We start from the raw sequence: 22096 nt of genomic DNA on the forward strand, positions 1-22096 counted from the left end.
TAACCCTCACAAAACATTACCAGCAGGAGGCCTCTTACAGCCTTCTCCATTTTTTCAAAATGTCACTTGAGGTGCAAGCCAAGACACAGCTTCATCACAGGAGGGCACACCCAGATCAATTCGACAGAAGTCAGAAAGCTGTTTCTTAAGAAGCATTCTGAAGGCTCATTTTTGGCATGACAGACAAATGGACTCAGCTTTTTGAATAAGTTAATAGTCATCAGACACACAATGAGAACTGAGAACCTGAATCTAAGGTTTAATTGGGTCATGGTAGAGGGAACACTCTTTTATTCGACTTGTGGTGAAATTTTACTTCCAAATGTATGTGGTGACTTCCTACTTATGAACAAATGCAGCTCAGGTCAACTGGCGAAGAAAAAATAATGAGTTAAGATTTGGGGTGGGGGGAGAGCTGTGTTGGTCTGAAGCAACAGAAGACGCCTCCATGCTTGAGATGAGGTGGATGGAGTGTAAAGGAAGAGTTTCAGTTAATCTCTCTCAGCAGTTCACACTTAAAAATACATCTGCCCGTTAATCTTCAATCCTGTCATATTTATTTTCTTATTCCCCCCCCCCAAATTTAACCCAAACAAATGGTAACCTTATAAACTCACCTTATTATTTCTGTTTTGCCCTGGAATCTGTTAAACATCTTCATTATGTTGCATGTTAATTTGCTGCCCACCCTCTAACAATATGTAATGGTTGAGGAAATTCAGTTTTACTCTCTCTGAAGAACCATACTAAAGCTCATATACCTTGAATAAAACTTTATTGGTTTTAAAGGTGCCACTGAACTCAAACTTGGTAATGAGCTAAATAGAGGAAGGAAACAGGCAGCCACAAACATTGTGCCATTTAAAAACTCTTAGAAGTTGTGCTTTCCCATACTAGAGTGAAGAAATATCACATCTTGGTCCTATCCATATTCAGCATGCAAGAATGAAGCTTCCTGTTGCTCAGAATGCTTCTTCAGAGGGTTTTTTTTTAAAAGAACATATTTTTAAAAAATCAAATAAGCCAGGTGTGTGGACTACATAATTAGAGAGAGGTAACATTGGCACTGGCAAGTCATGTAACCTCCCCCTTCCTGCCTTTACATGCTTGTGCCTAGAAAAGGGTGTTCTCTTGATAACCCATTTCCAGCATGTTGAGTATTAGCTAAGGCAAGCTTAGGACATTAGGTGAACACCAGCTAAACATAAATGAAAACGGAAAGAGTCCGTGTATAATAAAGAGCTAGTATGAATAAAACCCTCATATGCAGGCTTTCGGTCAAGACAAGTAAACAAGCCACCAACCATTAACCAGACCGCCCCCACCCCCCGGTCAACTGCACCAACAAAAAAACAGAACCACAGTGCACAAAAACTGAATTGCTGATTGTTGAGTACTGATGGTTAAACTATAAACTGTTCAGTACCAGTTCACTGTAAAATATTCTTATATTTAAGTCAAGATGTTTGTTGTACTATATTGCTTTACCAAAGTTACAATATAAATGGCCCTGAGCCTATGTCTATACCCATTTCTGTCCCATGAGGCTTGCCAGAAGATGTGTTCCACATCTAAAAGAGGGTGCTCAAGGGTATACTACTGAGAGGAACACTGATGAAATATATTTTCCCCCTAGAATTTAAATCCTGCCCACTATTTAGCTCTATTTTTCTACTGAAGGGGCAGCATGAAAACCAGCTTATCACTGTTCCTAATACAGGGAACACCTGGTCCAAAGACAAACTGTGCTGCACTGCCTTAAGGACAATTCACAGCCCCATTTTTTCTCCTAGAGATACTGTATTAATTGCATGGGTAGTCCTTCCTCTGGAACTCAGTAGAGCATATATGTCAACACTGTTTTTTTTAAATCTTAACTAGTGAGGAAGATTATACTGAAGGGCTGTTCCCAAGGATAGAATTTATCAAACATGAAGCAACTCAAAGGTCAAAGCCATATGTCCAATATTTTTATCCAGAAGAAAAAAGAGTTGATTTTATACCCTACTTTTCTCTACCTTAAGGAGTCTCAAAGCAGTTTACAATCACTTTCCCTTCTTCTCCCCACAACTTTGTGAAGAAGGTGGCACAGAGAAAGTCCCGAGTAAGATTGCCAGGTTCCCTCTGGCAACCTGTGGGAGATTGGGGGGGGGGGGGTTGCCTGATTTGGGGGTGCAGCCCAGGGAGGGTACATGTGTTTTGGTTGGTTTGTTTTAGCACTGTGGCCAAGAATATTGTTTTGGGGTTTCCCCCCTATCATAATTGAGCTTTTCCAGGCAATTACCTCTGATGCATATTTTATAATGCTTAAGTAGCATGAGAAATAGAAGCTCTTCTGGACCACCTCCCTGTCCCATAATATTTGATAGTCATAACAATTCTTTTAAAAAGAATTTCACACTGTTTTGCTTCTTTGTACAATGACTTACAGAGCAATTCTACCCTCATTATGCATGCTGGGAAGGACAGGCTCATAAACCCCTTTGCAAAACACAAATAGATGCCAGTGGCATGGACTCATGCCAGCATCATGATACCATGGGGTACAGTTCCAGAGTTCACCTTCCAAAGTGTCTATTTTCTCCAGAGGATCAGATTTCTCTAGTCTGGAGATGGTCTGTAATTCTGGGGGATCCCCAGGTCCCAACTGATGGCTAGTATCCCTAGTCCTGAGAGAACTGTGACTGGTCACCCAGCAGGCTTCATGTGGAAGAGTGGGGAATTGAACCTGGGTCCCCAGAGTGGAGTCCGTCACTCTTAACCAGTATGCCACACTGGTTCTTTCTGCTCTAGATTTTCTCCTTTCTTAGACAGGTAGTCTTAAGTATAGTGTCTCAAAGGGAAGTGCCCTAGTCTGCCTATTAGCGCACGCAGATACCATACATTTCTGTGATTCTATGATTCTATGATTTCCATTCCCCTTCCACCTGGTGACAAGTGGCAAGGCTGAGTGACTGGAGAGAATAATGGGAAATGCAAATGGATTATTCAGGATGATGGACTATTGTCTTGCAAGTTTCCTTCTTGCACAAACATTACGCCATAGATTACTACTGCCAGTAGCCTGTTGAGCTATTTAATAAGCAGATGATTGGCAATTCTGCTGGATTGATTGAGGATTAACCAAAGACTGCTTATGATGACTCGGTCACGGTACAGTTCAAAGATGCATTTGCCCTAGACACTCCTGTCCATGTTAGCAAGAATGGATGTAGCTCAGCAAGGAAGCCAGCTACTGCAACTGAGACTACAGGGCTGCTATCCTATCAGACTGAATGGGTGATGTGCCTGGATGACATGTAGCCCAGATGAGTCACCACCTCCTGCAAGTACCAATCAGGCTCCAGAAGCAGGAAATGTTGAACCAGAAGCTGCCCAAGAATCCAGGCCAGGATGACATGAAGCCTGGCACAGGCCTGAAATAATCAGAGCCAACTGAGGCATCAAGCTTCTTTAAAATCCCAAATTCTAAAGCATTATTTTAATCCAGATATTAAGATATGCAAATTAAAACAATCACTTCCAAACTCATCTGTATACCACTTCTGATAAAAATCAAGGCAGTGAGAGAAAATAAATACCATGTTGGCCATAGTGTATGAAAAAATGGGTCAGTTCCATTACCTACCACTTGCATCTCATTACCTTGTTAATAAATCCCCCATTTTATTCATTTTTTCACAGCTCACAATGTACTGACATGTTTGGAGTCAATAAAGAAAAAGGAAATGTTAACAAGACCTTAAGCAAAAAAGAAGAAGAAGAAGAAGAAGAGGACAAGGGAGGGAATAGGAAAAGCATCTGATTCAAGAGGAAGCCTTGGCACCTCAGGAAAACAATTGTGCTCTTTCAGCATGTAATAAGGTCCACAATTAACTCTTAAGATTAGAAAAATAGCCAAATGCAATGTATGCAAAGAAAAGGGGCATCTTTAAAGCTGAAAGCCTCTGAACTAGTCATTTTCCACCAGGGTTACCAGTAACCCCAGGATTACTCCAGAGCCTCAGGAGGGGTTACTCCTGTTTGGGGTGGATTTAATTTTTTAAGTTGTGTCTGTCAGTCTGTCCATCCATCTGTCCACCTACCTAACTACGGACACATACACACACATAATATAATAGGTTCTTATATACCGCCTTTCTCTACCAGAAGGAGTCTCTAAGGGGATTACAATTGCCTTCCCTTTCCTCTCCCCACAACAGGCACCCTGTGGGGTGGGTGAGGCTGAGAAAGCCCTGACGTTACTGCTCGGTCAGAACAGCTTAATCAGTGCTGTGGTGAGCTCGCCAGATTAGAAGTCTGTACTCCTAATCATTACATCAATCTGTCTGGCCTGCGGTGGCCTTGTTGAATTCACAGAGAATGAAAAAGGAATGGGAGGGAAGACCTGAATCTGCTGCTCCTTCGAGTTACTCTGATTGGGGGAGATTTGTTTCAAAATATACTTTTAATTATTTAAAAACAAATACCCGGGTGGTTTTCGTCTTATTTGGGTGGGTTGACTTGCCCCCTCCCAAAGTGGCCAATGATGGCTGAGGGTCTTTGGGATTTCTGTGGCGCTTTATGATAGCTGAGATGAATACTTCCTTATTTTGATCAGGAAAGTACTGCACATACAAAAATGAAACTAACTTGTTATTTAATAAGCATTTTATTATATGAGTGATGGCATGCACACTGTAAACATATGACTTCTTGGGGGCATGACAGGGAGGTGTGGCCAGCTCACATCACTTCTGAGCTCACTCGGATCCTGAAGAAAATTTATGGGGTTACTCAACAGTCAAAAGTTGAGAAAGGCTGTCATGAACACTTTCTTGGGAGTCAGCCCCACTTAAATCGGTGGGTCCGCCTTCCAAGTAATTGAAGGAAGATTGTCCTATAAGTGTTTTGGTCTAAGTCCCAATGAGATGGTGAGAGTTATTGACCCACATACTGAACAGAGGGGAAGGATTGGTATTTTATTGTTTGCCATCTTGTTTATCGTACCCATGGTTCCTCTATATGTGAAATGGCCCTGTGGGAGGACCATGTCACAGGTGTCTGTGCGGCCGAAAGCAGCTGGTTGGTCCAGCCCCCTACGCCCGCCTCCCTCACAGTGTGCCTATTATGGGGAGAGGAAGGGAAGGCAATTTTAAACTGCTGAGAGACACCTGAGGCCTGCTAGGTGCCTGTGGGACATTCCCAGGTCTAACAAAGCTCTGCCCCCCCTCCAACACACATATTCAACCTCATGCCCTTACAGACTGGACAACCCCTCCCCCTACTCTTCCCAATGTCAAGCTCTCTCTATCTGAATCACTATCTTCCTTTTTACCTCCCTCCCTCTCCCCCTGCTAGCACCCGTTGTATTTGCTACAACGGGCTTTAATTCTAGTATTGTTATATTTTGTAAAGGGGTATTTTAGGGGATTTTATTGTGTTTTTTGATTTTTGTAAACTGTTGCAAGACATTTGTGAGTGGTGGTATACAAATATATAAATGAATAAATAAGTCGGATTGCTCTAGTGAAGTCACAGTAGGTTAGGACTGGTATTGACTTCCATACTAAAGTAAGATCCTCTAGACCTGAATTTCTCATTGAAATGGATGTAGATGTTTGTTTTTGTTTTTTATCAGAATGAGGATAAAGGAGGAGCTTAACTCCAGGAGACATAGGTAGGGGGCAGGACCAGGAAGTGCGCTTACTCACCATGGCAGTTGTGCAACTTACCATCACGTCCCAGGCCAGGAATTTGGGTGTGACCACTGATGCCTCCCTGACTATGGAGGCGCAGGTCAAGAAAGTAGCTGGCCAGGCATTTTTCTATCTCCACTATCTCTCCCGACTACTAGTGCCCTACCTGTCCCCCAAACACTTGGCCACAGTGATCCATGCAACGGTCACCTCCAGAATAGATTTCTGTAACTCACTCTACGCGGGCCTACCCTTGTCCTTGATCCGGAAATTTAGAAACCTAGTGAAAAAGCTAGTGAAAAAATGCAGCTGCTAGGGCCCTCACTGATATATCTTGGGGGGCCCATATCCAGCCTGTGCTGAGGCAGCTGCATTGGTTGCCAATCGCTACCCAGATCCGGTTCAAGGTTTTGGTTTTAACCTTCAAGGCTTTATGCGGGTTGGGACCCACATACCTGAGGGACTATCGCCCTATGCTCCCCACAGGGCTTTGTGCTCTGTGGGTGAGAATTTACCAGTCATTCCTGGCCCTAAGGAAGCACCTAGCCTCAACCAGAACCAGGGCCTTTTCGGTCCTGACCCCTACATGGTGGAATGCGCTCCTGGATAAGCTATGGGCCCTGTGGGATCTTCCAGCATTCTGCAGGGCCTGCAAAACGGAGCTCTTCTGCCAGGTCTATAGTTGAGGTTGGGGTCAGCGAGGAACATCTACTGCTCCCCCGGGCTTTTGAAGTAAACATCATTGTAATAGGGGGTAGGAAGGGGATTTTTCCCCACCATGTTGTGATGAATTTTAATGGGAATTTTAATGGGGTTTTAAGACATTGTGATCCGCTGCTTAGGGAGTGGCGGGAAATAAATCAAATATAAATAAGTAAGTAAATAAATAAATAAATGAATGAATAGTGCGCCACTGAGGTGCCTCCCCACCCCAAATCCTACCCACTCCTAGCTCCACCCCCAAAGTCTCCAGGTATTTCCCAACCCTGAGTTGGCTACCCTAAGTATACCGCCGAGGTGCTGGTGGGGAGATTTTCATGTCCTGGTTCTGCAGCCCATACAGCTTCCTGTGCAGATGTGTTGACCAGTAAGGACCAAAAAGGGGAAGACTTGCTACAAACAGTAAAGTCAAAATGTACTGGAGTACACCTTTCTTTATTGTTTCAAATAATTTCTCAACAACCCAAAACATTTCCCCCAGTCCATCAAGGCTAGCAGATGAGCCACAAGGCATCCGTTTAGACGCTGATCAAAGCTCAAATGCAATAATGGATTGTACCATTGAAACAGCTGAATTAAAGAACCCAACAACTCTGGAGTAACAGGTTGCAATTTTCTTGTTAAAAAGCTGCTTTCCTCTATAGTACATATCTGATGTAATTTATTTTTGTGTCTATCAAAAATGTTAAAACACAAGCAATTTATTGTGGTAAAGAAGCAAACACCACTAATATACATCATCGAGACCCACAGTAACTTTCCCTTCATACACACTCAACAGGACATACACCTCTATGCTGATTTTTAAACGAAGTGCCGGTCTGCACTGAATGCTAAATGAAAACTGCCATTTTTGTTAGAATTCCTGCCCATCACCCTTGGATGACAGCCAATCTTTACAAGTATGCAAGTCAGAGAGCAGGGGGGATGGAGAATGGTGGAGAGACTGACACATCCACACAGGAGGAAAAGGGATTAGACACTTGGCTCTGCCTGTACTAAAATATCAAAACTATCAACAAAGCCAGGAAAATTAAGTTTTCCATCACTGTTAGGTTTCAATTGTAAAATTGCTCTGGAGCCCACCTGGGTAAAAGGAAAAGAGAGACACAGTGTTCTTTGTGCAACTCATGCAGTATTCCCTATCTAATTTTATGGTACATTTTTCCTAATTAAAACTGATGTCATCAATCACCTTAGCTCATTCTTCCCTGTCTGGAAACAGAGATGAGGTAAGACTAGCCTACTCCCATTTGGACAACCAAATATTCTGAAGCGTTGCTTTACATTCTCCTACTTGTTGGGATGGAGAAAAGGTTAGTGGTTCTCAGCCCAAGTGTCCAAGTACTCCAATTCCACTGAACATGGAACTCCCAAGGACTCCCAAGCCCTCTCCTCTTCTCATCCCAGTACATGCCACATACTGGATACCTCTTTTTCCATGGAGGCCAGGTCTCCCATTTTCCACCACATGAAGAGAAATTGGCAATCTGTGTCACCTGGGATGCTGTGACCCGGAAATTACATCATGACATTGGACCAAAATTCTATGGTCAAACTACCACAGATAGGGGGGAGCCTTTTAAAATTAATAATTTCTAGATAGAAAAACGAGAAAGAGCATTCAGAGCTACTCATAGATATAGAAAAGGATCAGCATCACATGAAACTTGAATTCCTGGCATTCAATGGAAGACTGCCACTGCCTATTATTGCCTATTGGCATAGTCCCGTCTCCCAGCCCGTCCCGTGTTCACCTATGGTGAAATCTTCTGCAGTAGAAAACAGAGTGAAACTAGGTCAATTATATCTCTGAAATAACATTTTAATATGGCTATGCATCTTCCCTGCCACTTAAGCAACCTGTGTTCCTAAGGTTGAACTATTAGATCCTAGCAACCAATCAGCACATTTTCTAGCTGGTGCTCTGAGGTGATCTGGAACCTAGGTGACTGCATCCAACAGCAATTCTATGAATCCTGCCCCAACTCCTAGAAAAATTAAAGGGTCCCATTTTTCACTTTATCCAGGTGGCATGAATGGTTAGTCCTCTGTCTTTACAAAGTGCTTGTGAATGACTGTTTGGAGTATCCTCACATACATCCTCAGATACTAGAACCCAGTATGAGAAATGCTGATGACTAAAGACAGGAAAGACTCTGGTGCAGTGTTGTATCTATAGAATTAGCCACCTGTGTGGCCTTGATGGGCAGAAAGATGGGATAAATATTTTTTTGGCATTCACACTGTTAAGCTCCATGCATTAGGAGAAAGCTTTTTAAAAAAATCTATTACAATTGTTTCTGCTGATGGTTATCTGCTGGAATCTACTTTGTTGATTTTGCTGTTGGTTTTGATTTTGGATTAGCTTCTTTTATTGTTTATTCTGCTTTTTTAAAGTGTTCTTTAGCCACCCCAAGAGCATGTGAAGTAATAGAAATATTTTAAATACAATAAATAAAAGCAAGACTGAGCATATATTAAATGATCTGAGTGACCAGGGACAGCAGAAACCAAAACATAAGGATAATTAAAACCATTCCACTAGAAATGGAATTACGTATTATAAGTGGTATGAATTGCCAATAACAGCAGTAACCCCATGTTGAATTCTTCTTCTCTTCCCCACAATTAGTAGGATCCATTATTATGTGCAATAATATCACATTCTGTAACCCCCCCCCCCCCCTGCACCAGAGGCATCTAGTAATTTGAAACAGAGGCAGGGAAATAAAAAATGTGATAAATTAGTGTCATGGTGTAACTACATAATTTGGGAGACAAGAGCTCATACAAGAACAGCGTTATTGACAGCAGACCCATCTGCTACATAATGTGTAATTCAACTTCATCTGAACTGTTTTAGATTACTTTATTCAGTTCTTGCATAGTGAAATCCCAAAACCTTCCAGGATTTGTTTGAATGTGTGTTTACGCAAAGATAGAAATGGCTTTGTGTTCGCTTAATTCAGACTATCCTTCTACAGAACCGTGTTCCTGGGACAGGACTCTTCAATACTGCTGCCAGGTTGGTTGAACAGTCAGAGTGGGAGAATGAATGAACACAATCAGTTTTGCCACTGACAATGAGAAGAACTATAGCATGCACTGTTTAGAGAATAAGCAGCATGGGATGGGGGAAGACTTTCCAGGGATGGGAAGGAGGCCTAGGCTACATCGCCAGTGATGCATTTCTGGCATATCCTGGAAGATACATCTTCATGTTGCAATGTTACAGTGATGTGCTGGTATTTGGGCAAATACCACTCTATGGTGAAAATGGCTTCTACCACAAAGCTTTTGTCTAAATATCAGCGTGCATTTGCAAAGTCACTGACATGATAATGTGACGGGAACAGCTCGTCACTAGGGCTTCCCTCCTGCTCCCCTGGCAGCCAATTGAATGGCAGCAGTTGAGGCCTGACGGCAGAGGATCCCCTGCCCCCAGCAGGTGGGTTGGCAACCCTAGCCCTGTTATATAATTCAAGACATATCCAGCCTACTCTAAAAGAGGCGGAAGAGAAGATTACAGGTAAACAGACAAACAGAGACATTAGAGAAAAGGAAATGTGTTCTTGCAAGCTCAGGTAACAAGCACCTTCAGTGTTCCAGCTCTACTGGGCAGATTGTGACTCCTTAGGAAGCCCTAACAGACCACCACAGCTACATCCTGACGCTGCTGATTTTTTGACTGATGCAGCCTGTAGGAACACACATAAGACATCTGCCACGCAGCTTGAGTAGCTGTGTCTGAAATATTTTTACATGTCTGTCAGGAAAGGAAGGCCATGCATGCATTACTCCAGAATAGCAGCAAATCCAAATTTACTTGGTATAGTTACTGTCCATATGGCACAGTGCATGCTGTTTTTCTCCTTTCTTTTACTCAACATATGGCCAAAGAAGTTGGAGACATTTTAAGAAAGTCAGTGCAAGTTCACAGAACCTACAGAAATCCCTTAGTATGTATGGACTAAAAAAAAAAATCACCTTTTGAAATGGTGTTTACATGCATCACAACTTGTGCACCAGCTGAGAGTGAAGAAGACCTGTTTTTTTTATACTCCTTTATATCACTCTTCACTACCAAAAATAGTTCCAAAGCAACGTACAATCGCCTTCCATTCCTCTCCCCACAGTAAACACCCTGTAAGGTAGGTGGGGCTGGGAAAGCCCAGCTAGAAATGTTCTATAAGCCCTAAAAGAACTGTGAATGGCCCAAGGTCACCCAGCTGGTGCATGTGGAGGAGTGGGGAACCAAACCCTGGTCCTCCAGAATACAGTTTGTCACTACTGACCACTATACCCCAATGGCTCTCAAGAGTGAGGTATCTCTTCCTCAAGTATGAATTGGTAGGCTGGATTCCGTCCGAACACTGTCCCTTTCTCCACGACGGTAGTTTTGATCTGCATGGGCTTTGTCCCAATAAGCTACTCTGCTTCTGGTCATCAGCACTGAGAAAACCTATCTGGATTAGAAGCCTGACTCACAACGAAATCAGTCACTCTCAAAAGGATTTTTTAAAAACTGAAATAAAAACCTGATTTGTTTCAAACTGTAAAGACAGTGAGGGCTGCTGAGCGCACTTGGCAGCATCACCTTGAGCAACTGAATATCAAAACCCGGCTGCATAACATAAAACCTTGATGAATGGATTCAAATTATTCCCTGGTGCTTTTCTGCTCTGAAACCCTGAAATCGGAGAACAGATGTTTTCTATAAAACTGGTTTTAATTTTAATTGGAAAGGATTATTCAAACTATGCACTAGCCAGATGGCTCTTGAGGTTGGGTTCCCTTTTGCCCCTTTCTGGAAAGGCTTCTTTGGGTGCGTTATTTTTTTTAAGGTTTTCCCCCTTCTATGAATCTGATCGTTGCATTTTTTCATTTTTTATTGGCTGTCCTCAGGCACAGTTACTGTATATTAGGCTGTAACATCCAGTTCAGCTCAAGGGAAGCTTGGAATAAATTTCATATAGTCATTTTCAGTGTACTGATTTGACAGGGCAGTGTTAGCTGACTTCTTTGATGAGATTACTGGGTGGGGGAACACCTTGAAGAATTAACAGACAGCGTAACATTCTCTCCTTATCAAATAAAAATGCTGTACTTTAGCTTTGGGGAGCTGTGCTTCTTTCTCATTTAAATAGAGCCCCACAGGTATTAAGGTACAAAACGTGCCATTTCCAGTGGTTTAAGATTAAGGCTACACATCTGTTGATGCTTCATTCCTTCCTCCACATGTTGCATCTGCAAAAATTCTTTTTAAAAATCTAATAAACATTTCAAAAATTTCTATTGTGACGGAGCTGTGGAAAAGGCAATAACATCTGACTGAGGATTGGCTGCAGCCCAGCTATTTTGGGAAGCCCTTCTTTCAAGGTGGCTTCTTATTGGCTGACTAAAAATATGTATGCAGCGGAGTCCTTCTACTTGGACCTGGACGGACAGGGCCCCGGACAGTCTCCTCCTAGGAGGCTGTTTCCCAAATATATAAGGGAGCGAAATAGTGTTATACTGCCACACATTGTTAAAAGATCTTGTTTCCATGGACAGGCCCCACCCAAAGAGATAGGATAACAGCAACTCCAATGTGATTCTTCTCTATGCTTCAGCCCCACCAGCTATGCCCCAAATTGCACTGGTTTTGTACTGCCATTATTTGCTTACCCTTGTCATCAGACACAGGCTGCTCCTGTACCCTTTGCTCAACCTTTTATCTGTTTATATAGTGACTTTTTTCACAGTAAATTTACATCACACCAGCATGTATAAACTCTCTCCATTTCATGCAACCTGTAAAGGAATAATCAACTTCATTCATATCATTTCTTACCTGCATTATATCATGTAATAATATAAGGAGGAATTACTATAAATCTTGTGAGCAAATTACCTAAAAAATTGTTACCTACAAATCTGACCCAATACAGTGTTCTCCATCTTGTAAGTATTGTTGGTATATGCAAATTCTGTAGGGTGCAAGATTGAACAGAATATGAAGAGTGTCCCTACAGCAGGCATTGGAGATGTATATCTAGCCTAAGTAGATTAGGAACTCTCCTCTTGGGTCCAGATTGGCTCACTGGAAACTTCATGTTCTGCTGAGCTCACTTCCTCCCTGCTTGCTTCCAGAACAGGACTGAATGTATGCAAAAAAACCCAAAAACAAACAAACAAACAGCTAGACACTTAGATTGCTTTCTCTCTCTCTTCTTTCTATACAAAGTTTATTTCCCTTCTAAAAAAAACCATGATATAGTTAGGTAATATGTAATGTATTAGTTATGAAAATCAGACTTCCTATAAACACTGAAGTAAAAAAAATCACTCTGATCAAGTTTGTTTTGGAGACATTACTGTGACTCTGTTGTCTTGAACATCTGCTAACAGCTGCTATAATCTTACATGGCTACAGAAATTAATAGCTTTCCCCCATATGCTAAGGGTAAAAATAAAGCAAAGAGTAAAAATAAAGCTGAAGGAAAGAGGTCCCTGCAGGGTGAACAGAATAATGTCACTGATTTCTAAGGCCAAGAAAGTATGTAAGAGTTCTATTAATTACATTTTAGTGTCAGCAGTCTAAGCTAGTGGAGAACAAAACTTATACAGGATATTTTGTTTTCTGAAACCATTTTTTAAAATCAGATTTTATCTATCTAATGGATGGAAAATGTGAAACCCCCTGCACCTTGCCCTCCTGCTGTTGAACAGGTGTGTTCTGAATAAACCACCACTTGTCTTGGTGGCACCGCCCAGCTGATGGCCCTGTTATTGGGGCTGACAAGATGTTTCCATGAGAAACTTGAAAAATGATCTATTACCCCCTTCCCTACTCTTCTAAGAGTGCTTCAAGACCACTTATTTCCCCCATTTGTTTTATAGAAGCCACCCACCTAGTAATCTGGAAAAATATATAACTGAAATATCCTTTTACAGGCTTTGGTAAAATAAAACAAAGTCGCTTGCTGATCCCCCTGACCTCACTTTCCATTCTGTTTCTGGTGTGATTATACCTTTATGACTCAGAACATAATGTACTTATACTTTTTTTTTTTGCCATAACCAAGTTAGCAAAGGACAAACTTGGTAAACACCAAAGAAAAGTATTGTTAACTAAGGATCCCCCCTCCCCTCCTGATGGTGATGAATTATTATTATTATCTCCAGCAAGCAGAACTCATAATAGCTAGCAGATGTCCCAACTTGGTATGATTTGGAAGAGATTTTGCCTGGATTATGAAGGGACACGCTTTCCATATGCATCAGGCTGTTTTCAAGGTAAAGACATTTCTCTGTCATTTATAGTCGTGGCTAACAGGCTGCATGAGCCTCTTGTGGCGCAGAGTGGTAAGGCAGCGATATGCTGTCTGAAGCTGTCTGCCCATGAGGTTGGGAGTTCAATCCCAGCAGCCGGCTCAAGGTTGACTCAGCCTTTCATCCTTCCGAGGTCGGTAAAATGAGTACCCAGCTTGCTGGGGGGTAAACGGTAATGACTGGGGAAGGCACTGGCAAACCACCCCGTATTGAGTCTGCCATGAAAACGCTAGAGGGCGTCACCCCAAGGGTCAGACATGACTCGGTGCTTGCACAGGGGATACCTTTACCTTTTTAACAGGCTGCAGAGGTTCAGGCAGGATTTGATGGGCTTTCCCACTTCACTCCCTCATGACTACAGCCCTTCAGCCTCCCATCCGGATATTGAGTGCAGATGGAATTTCCATGACACCTATTATAACTTGAACACGCTGCTGGCTTGCATGGCAAACAGAAAAATTATCCTACTGCATGCTGCGTTTGCATCAGTGTAACAAGCTGCTCCAGATTATCTTTTGGGAGTGAGCAGACGTCAAAGGAAAATTATTATATCCAGGCAACAAATCTCTCAGTTAGGTACGTGTGTGGGATACAGTGGAGTCTTTGTCTATGAACCTGTTCATGATAGGGCATCTCATGCTGGAACCTTACAAAAAGGAGGTCCTTGGATCAATACATCTGCGGCATTATTTCTGGACATGGTTCCAGAGGCATGAGGCAACAGCAAGGATTAAGGAAGTCACAATAAAGAGTGGAACTTAATTCGGGTCCCTTGGCTTCACTGCTTTTAATGTAAATCTCTATCCCTGTTGGTTACAGAGATGGAAGGCAAAGCATGCCTTACATATATCTGTTTTCTGTTCTACTGCCCGGGAAGCACCTAGGGAAAGGAAGCTGCAAGTGACCCAAAGCTGAGCCAGTTAACACCTTCCTGACCAAATTCACCCTTAATTAATTCTGTCCTAGGGCTTGTTGCAGGCTTGTGGAGGCCCAGGCAGAGACTTCTCAGGGACCCACTCTCCTCGGCAGGGTCTGTACTTACTTTCTTTATTCCATTGTCAATCCTGTTGAATTCAGATTGCTTTGAACTCGGATCTTCCTCTTCTCCCCCCCCCCCCATTGAAACAGGAAAGTCTTCTGCACGTAGTTAGGGTAGATCAGAAGGGGGGGGGAGCCAAGCCTCTTTCTTTTCTTGAAGGGGGGGGGAGGAGCCAGGCAGGGAGCCTCTTTCTTTTCTTGGAGGGGGTGGGGGAAAAGATCGAAAAAGGCAGAGGAGGGAAGAAAAATCCAGGACCGACAGAAATTGAGAGAAATTAGGGGCTTCTCCTTTAAGGCAAGCGTGTCACATCACCAGGTGTGGCCTATCAGAGGTTCTCTACCACGGAGCTTGGTTTCCCAATCCAGATTTTAAAATATATTGAGCATTAAAAGCACTCCAAGATACTGCACAATAATGGTAGGGTCACTCCGGATCAATCCTTCTTGCTGCAGAAGGAAAATGTATTCATACCCTCCTCACTAAAAATATCTTGCTATGGGCCTGCTTGATTCCTCCATACCAAAATATATAAATTTTAATAAATCCCATTCTCTGCTTAGACCATTCTTCTGACCTTTTTCATGATGCTGAGTGTATCAGCCAAGGACTCCAGCCCAAGAAACCAATGCAGTTATGCTACTTTGTATTTTTAAAACAAAGTGTAATGGAGCTATCAATACAGGTCAGCTAGCTCAGCGATACCCAAAGAAAAGTTTCCATCTCAGGACAAACCACAGCAACATCTCAAAGCCTCTTCACTGGCAAACAAGTCTGAGAGGTAAGGCTTGGCAACTTTCTAATTTTAGTTTCCTGGGAACTACATCCCATGTATGATTCTGACGATCCAACCCAACACAGATCGTTTACTATAGGGTTGATCAGGCCAACTGGCAGTAGATTTCCAGCATTCGGCACAGGTACGTACAGCGTAGCCTTAATGCTCTACATCTGGTTTGCTTTATACTCTTTAGGCACACAACACTTTTCATGTCACTTCTCCCTTTGCACACCCTGTTTCTTTTAATTTAGTGCCAGGGGGGAAATATGCTGTGAGACACACGTGAAGACAGTCATTCCACAGACTGTGGGTCTGTTGTTGCAAAATGACACTGCAGTCAATCATCAGCACTTTAAAGATGAACAGAAATGCTGAACTACATTTTGGTAGGTCTTTAAGGTGCCATTCGACCTCCTGTGAAGACAAGACTCTTACAACGCCTAGACGGACAAAACATTGGATGAGAAAAGAGCACACTGGCTCTAGAGCTTAACTGAAACAAATTGATTTACTGAACATGCAATGATAAGAAGAGAATAAGAAATATGAAAGGATAGAAAGGAATTTCAGGCACAGTTGAGATACAAATGGAATTCAAGGCAAACAAAGCAACTAGTGAACCCATAATAAGCAAAAGTAAATGGTTATTATTTATCATGTGGCAAGAAAAAGTAAAAAGATATAGTAATGCAGTTCAATTAAGCTGACAACATTCTAGTCTTAGCCTCCCTAAATGTTTTGTTGTGCTTTAAGTGTGTGTGTGTAGTTTTCCGTTTGAAGCCTCACAGGTGACTGGCTCCGTGTCTTACTCCAGGCCCTTTCAGGACTTCAAATGTTTTCAATAGGAAGGTAAGCTGTCAGGGCCAGCAGGAATCACCTGTTGGTGAGCAATAGCAGGTGCTTGGTCAAGGGGCTTGGTCTCCACTCAGCTGGCTTTACCTGTGCATCTGCATCATTGCCAGGCATCTACCTACCCTCTTCTCCTTTTGATATTTAACATGAGCTCTTGCTTAAGCATTTAAATATTTAATGCTTTATACCCCAACATTACCTGCTTTACAAGCTTAAAATAATATACGGATCTGAGCTTTAAATTGGAACAGACAGCAGTGTGTTTATAGAGGTTAGCAATACAGTGATGAACAAAATTATAGTCTTCGATGCCCACAGATTCAATGAGCTTAGAAAGATGCTCATGATTGGATCGCAAAGCTAGAATATTTTAGGTTCAACGCAAATGCATAAGCCAGCCTTTCTCAACCTTTGTACTGTTGAGAAACCTCTGAAACATTCTTCAGGCTTCGAGAAACCCCAGAAGTGGAGCAATCATGCAGAATATGGTTGGGAAGCACAACTGTGTGCATACTCACCCAGGCCCTTCTAGAATATACTGGTGCTAACTATGTTGTTATCCTGAAAAGGAACTTCATAGGTACAATCCAATACAGAAGTGCTGAATTAGAATTCATTAGCAAATTCAAGACAATGTCCTTGGATACCCAAGGATATTGGGTATCCAAGGACCCTGGATACACACCTTACTATAGCTACTATTCTAGCATATTGCACTCTTTATAGATGTTGATTTCTTCTGTTTTTCCTTGTATTAAATTTATTTTGCTATGCTTCTGTTGGCTGAACTGATCTCTCTTTCAATTGGATATGGTTTTACATAGGCCTCTATTTGTAACATTCCCATCCTGCCCCATGCTGAGTATTTAAACTAGTTCTAATAGACGGACATGAGCCTTTTGTGGCGCAGGGTGGTAAGGCAGCCGACATGCTGTCTGAAACTCTGACCATGAGTTTGATTCTAGCAGCCAGCTCAAGGTTGACTCAGCCTTCCATCCTTCCGAGGTTGGTAAAATGAGTACCCAGCTTGCTGGGGGGTAAAACCGTAATGACTGGGGAAGGGAATGGCAAACCACTCTCTATTGAGTCTGCCAAAAAAACGCTAGAGGGTGTCACCCCAAGACGTACACTCCTATGCCTCTGAGGAAAGAAGGTCTGACTTACAGAAATCTTACAATGAAATAAATGCTGCCAAACCTGTCCTGGCCACCAACAAGGGATCGGGTAGGATTGCCAGGTCAATGTGGGAAAACTCCTTGAGATTTGAGGATGGAGCCTTATTGAGGTACAATGCCTTCAAAGCATCAATTTTCTCCAAGGCAACAGATCTCTGTAGTTGGGAGATGAGCTGTGATGCCACAGGATCCCCAGGTCTCAACCATCCCTGGTTGTTAGTCTTTAAGGTACTACTGGACTCCTATGTGAATGAATTCCCTTGTAGCACAATCCCTTGTAGCACAATCTCTACTTACCTCATTCTGGAAAACATTCCTACACAAACACGCACCATTATATGGGCACAATCAATGTACAGACAACATTTGAATCAAAGGCTTTCTTGTTTAGTATTGTCTTCTACTTATTATGCTATTCTTGTTCTAATGTATGGAAATTAAACAAAGTATACATCATAGCAAACACAGCTAAAATTATCAAAAGGGCAGTGTGCCACTTACCCATAGGAGGTAAATTATAAACAACAAAAAACCATAGAAGCGAGACAGTCTTCAGTGTCCGCAGCATTTGAAGGAAGAAAGCTAGATAGAGCTGTCACTTCTGCAGGATGAATTAATAGATTGTTTTTACATTCTGTGTAGCATGAAGTGGCCTCTTTGATACAAGACCACCCCAAGGTCTTGGTGTCTCCGAAACGAAACAAAACCAAAAAAAAAAAAATCAGTGGATGAGTTTGACCTGAAGCAAGTGCTCATGAATCTTGCCACACTAGTGCAGATGTTCAGTTATAATGCACAATTAGAATGGCTTGTTAAGCACACTGCTCTCTCCTTCTTCTTCCTTCCTGAGCCCCCACCATGCCTAGCCTCAGATCACCCAATCACTCTTCACTGAAGCAACTTCTAATTAAAGCTAGACCCACAGCTTGCTTTCTTACCCATCCCGCAGCCTCATCAATGTTTCATACTAGAGAGGTTCTGAAACAAAAACCCCAGAAGGGATCACTATGGTGAGCTTTGGGGATTCAAGAGGCGATCTACACTTAATTTTAATCTACAATGGGACAGAACAACTTTGGCTTCATACAATATTGCTTTGCCCACAGTAATGTCCTCAGGACAACCTTGACTGTTCAATTAAACAAGTGCTTCTTTCTTCAGACAAAGATTTCAGTGAATAACTGTAGTGCATAAAGAATTATTAAATTCCTTGTCAAAATATTGCGGAGAACCAATGTCTCATCCCAGAATGTTAAAGCTGTTAGCTGTTCTTGCAGATTTGCAGCGCAGGACAATTATCCTTCTAATAATACAGAGTAAATTACTGCATTTTCCCTTGCTTTGTGAATTTGTCTGCCATTCATTATCTAATATAATAAAATGCATTGTATACTTCTTACAACATGCTGAAGATTCCTAAGCCCCCTATTGGTGGTCTCCTCCCATGAAGGCCAATTGCTGCTCTTGCACAGGATTCCACACCCTCTCCCCTTCCCTTCAGGCCTGCTGTGAAGGAAAGTAGAAAGTGAGACCAACAGAAACTGCAAATGCCAGCAGTAGGCCTCAGCCTTCACAAGGGCAAACATCACCAGCCAAGCAACAGACAGTGCTAGCCAAGCGGTGTCTGTGGTCATGTGCATTCCTTTTGAAGAGGTGCATGTGAAGCGGGAGAGCTGGAGATGATCTACACTTCTGGGGGATCCTCAGACCCCACCTGGAAGCTGGCATCCCTAAACCTCAGTGGGGTACAATGCTACAGAGTCACCTCTCCAAAGCCACAATTTTAGCCTGGGAAGCTGATCTTTATAGTCTAGAAGTGAGGAGTAATTCCAGGAGATCTCCTGGAATTAAATGAGACTGGCTACCCCTGCTCTGGAAATATTCCTTGAGGTTTGGAAGTAAGGCCTCAAAATGCCTCCACAGTCACCTAACCAGTCTGATAGCAACCCCTGGCATATTCAGGTGAAGAAAACATTGCAGAGAGGAGGTAAGGTTGTCAGATTGGTGTAGGTTCATGTTCTGGAAATCCACATTTCCTAGGTCTGCATGAACCTAACTTGGGTCAGAACTGTAGTGCACAGAGAGACATTCTCTTAGGGTTGCCAGCTTCCAAATCAAGCACTAAACCCATACCAAACCATGAACTAGTGCCCATTGCATTACAGCATGCAATGGGCTTTACTACTTGTCTTTAAACCTCTCCTGCGGAGTGGATTAAATAAAAGGCTAAGGGCTGTTGGGGAGGAGTTAGGGCGGGCCCTGTCAGGGATAAAAACTCGGAGGAGCGAATCAGGAGCCACGAATTGGGCCAATTGGGAGGCATGCAAAGTGCGCCTCCATATTGGCTACTTGGCCCGTCTCCTGAACACTGCGCCGCCGACTCTCCAGTCTTCTTAAGACGCCATTCTCGCTGGATGGCCACCAGGGAGTAGGCTCACCCCACGCCGCTGGACTCGAGGAAAACTACTTTCCCTCCGCCCAGCGACTGCCCTTCCCTGCCAACGGAGCTCGCACCTACTCCGCCTCCCCGGCCGCCGCTGCCTGTGCCCTTCCCACCCCCACCCCGAACGTCCATCCCCGGCCGCCCCAGCCCTTCCCACCCCCGTCCCCTACGTCCATCCCCAGCCGCCTCCGCCTGTGCCCTTCCCACCTCCACCCCCCCACTTACATTTCGCCACTTGCCTGCCTGTCCCCGGGCTTTGCTGCCGCCGCGCCCATGCCCTGAGCTCCTGAGACCACTTCCCCGCTTTCCCGCCTGTCCCCGACCTTCGCCGCCACCGCCACGGCCAGGCCCCACGCTCCACGATGGCTGCGCACACCAGGAGACCGCTGCGGAGCCGCACCGAAGCACATGGCCAGCCACTGTCGATCTCGCCTCCTTCACGCCGCCGTTGCCCTGCCGCATGCCCAGCCCACGGTGAGTATGACTGAGGGGAAGGGGGGCCCCAGAGCGACAGCCAGCAGGCCCACAAGCCATGCCCGGCCGCCCAGTTGCCCGCAACCCCACGCTCCCGCAGCTAGTGCCCGCTGCATTTACAGCACAGCGGGCTTAATTCCTAGTTACTAATAAAGCTGTTAATGAAGTTGTAACTGCTTTTCTGGAATTATATTACCAATTCTTTAATCAGCCACTACATGTCTGCAGGTATTTATCAAGTGCATTGTTCACCTTAGGTACTTAATTTTTAAATGAATACTGAAAATTACACACACTGAAGTTCTCAAGACAAAAGGATTCTAATTATTTGCAACAGTGTGGGCCATTCTGCACGACTTTAATATAGCACTAGGCTTACATTTTGTTTTCGCCATTAAAACTTCGTTACACATGATGTCGTGAGCAATCTGCAACACTCCTGCAACACTAGCGCCAAAATTGCTTTGTTGTAGCGATTTTCGGGGAATCGGGAAAAATGGATTCACCCTCAGAAAATCGCTACATTCTTGCCAACAACCTGCAACACTTGCAAAAAAGACATGTGTGTTCTCAATGTAGCAGTTGCAACAAAGTCCCTCCCCAGCTCACATGCCAGCTAGATGGGACTCTCCGTTGCAATGAATCAACACATATTTGTCGCAACGTGTGTGTTTTAAAACCTGTGCTTAAAGGGAAAGGGGCTTTTCGGGAGCATGATAACAACCGCCCATTGGCTGTTCCATTTGATTGACGGCCAGGGGCGAGAACAAGCACAGAAAAAAATCTCTTCCTTTCTAGCAATTCCTGTGAGACCGGAAACTTGTGGGGAACGAATGTAACGCTACTGGATTCCACTACAAATGAAGGTATGCGGAACACCGAGATTCCACTATTTAAAATAGCGTTTCCACTTTGTGAAAGCAATTGGCAACATTGGTCCTTGTGCGGAATGGCCCTGTGAATTAGCAAATGCCCAATATTTATCTGCATTGTTTTAATTCTCAAGAATAAAAGTGACTGAAAGTTATTATTAAGAATAATAAAGAATGAAAATTACAAATAACAAAATAAATTCAGCCCCAGAAAAAAGCAGCCTGTACCAATTATGCACATGAAATGTCATGATCATGGTTTGGCTTTGAAAAACAGTGCCAATCCAAAGCCAGGTTCAGTCCACGGAGTCACAAATATGCTGCTGGTTCTGTGTTTGGGAATCATCCTATTTCCACTCCCTTTACAAAAAGCAAAGTGGGTGGCCTTGGGGAGCATTGCCCCAACTGCAGCATAACAACAGAATCCACAGAAAGCCAGGAGTTGCATGTTCTGAAGAAATGGAGATCTGTTCTCCAGGCTCACCAAAAAACACTCAGGTGGACTCTGATAAGCTGCTTGAGCAAAACACAACATTGTTTCCCCTTTAGCTTTTTATTCCCACTAAAAGCATTTGCAATCCAGGTCTGTTCTGGTCCAGTAAAATTCTCCTCCCACCACTGAGGATTTTGACAGAATGAATAGCAGGGGAGCAAATGCCATCCTCGAACATGGAGCAGCTTTCTAAACCTTTCCTGCCTCTATAAAAATGTGAGTCTGCTCTGTAAACTCTTGCCCCACTGGAAACCC

At 43.3% G+C, this 22096-nt stretch overlaps 1 protein-coding gene across 6 annotated transcripts in view; it reads right to left on the minus strand.

Moving 5' to 3' along the window:
- The window catches only part of KALRN (kalirin RhoGEF kinase), a 148389-nt gene that overhangs the window by 120710 nt on the left and 5583 nt on the right, over positions 1 to 22096 (minus strand). The gene's annotated exons all lie outside the window — the stretch shown is intronic.

The sequence above is a fragment of the Paroedura picta genome, chromosome 2 (assembly GCF_049243985.1).
Source record: "Paroedura picta isolate Pp20150507F chromosome 2, Ppicta_v3.0, whole genome shotgun sequence".
Taxonomy (NCBI): Eukaryota; Metazoa; Chordata; class Lepidosauria; order Squamata; family Gekkonidae; genus Paroedura; species Paroedura picta.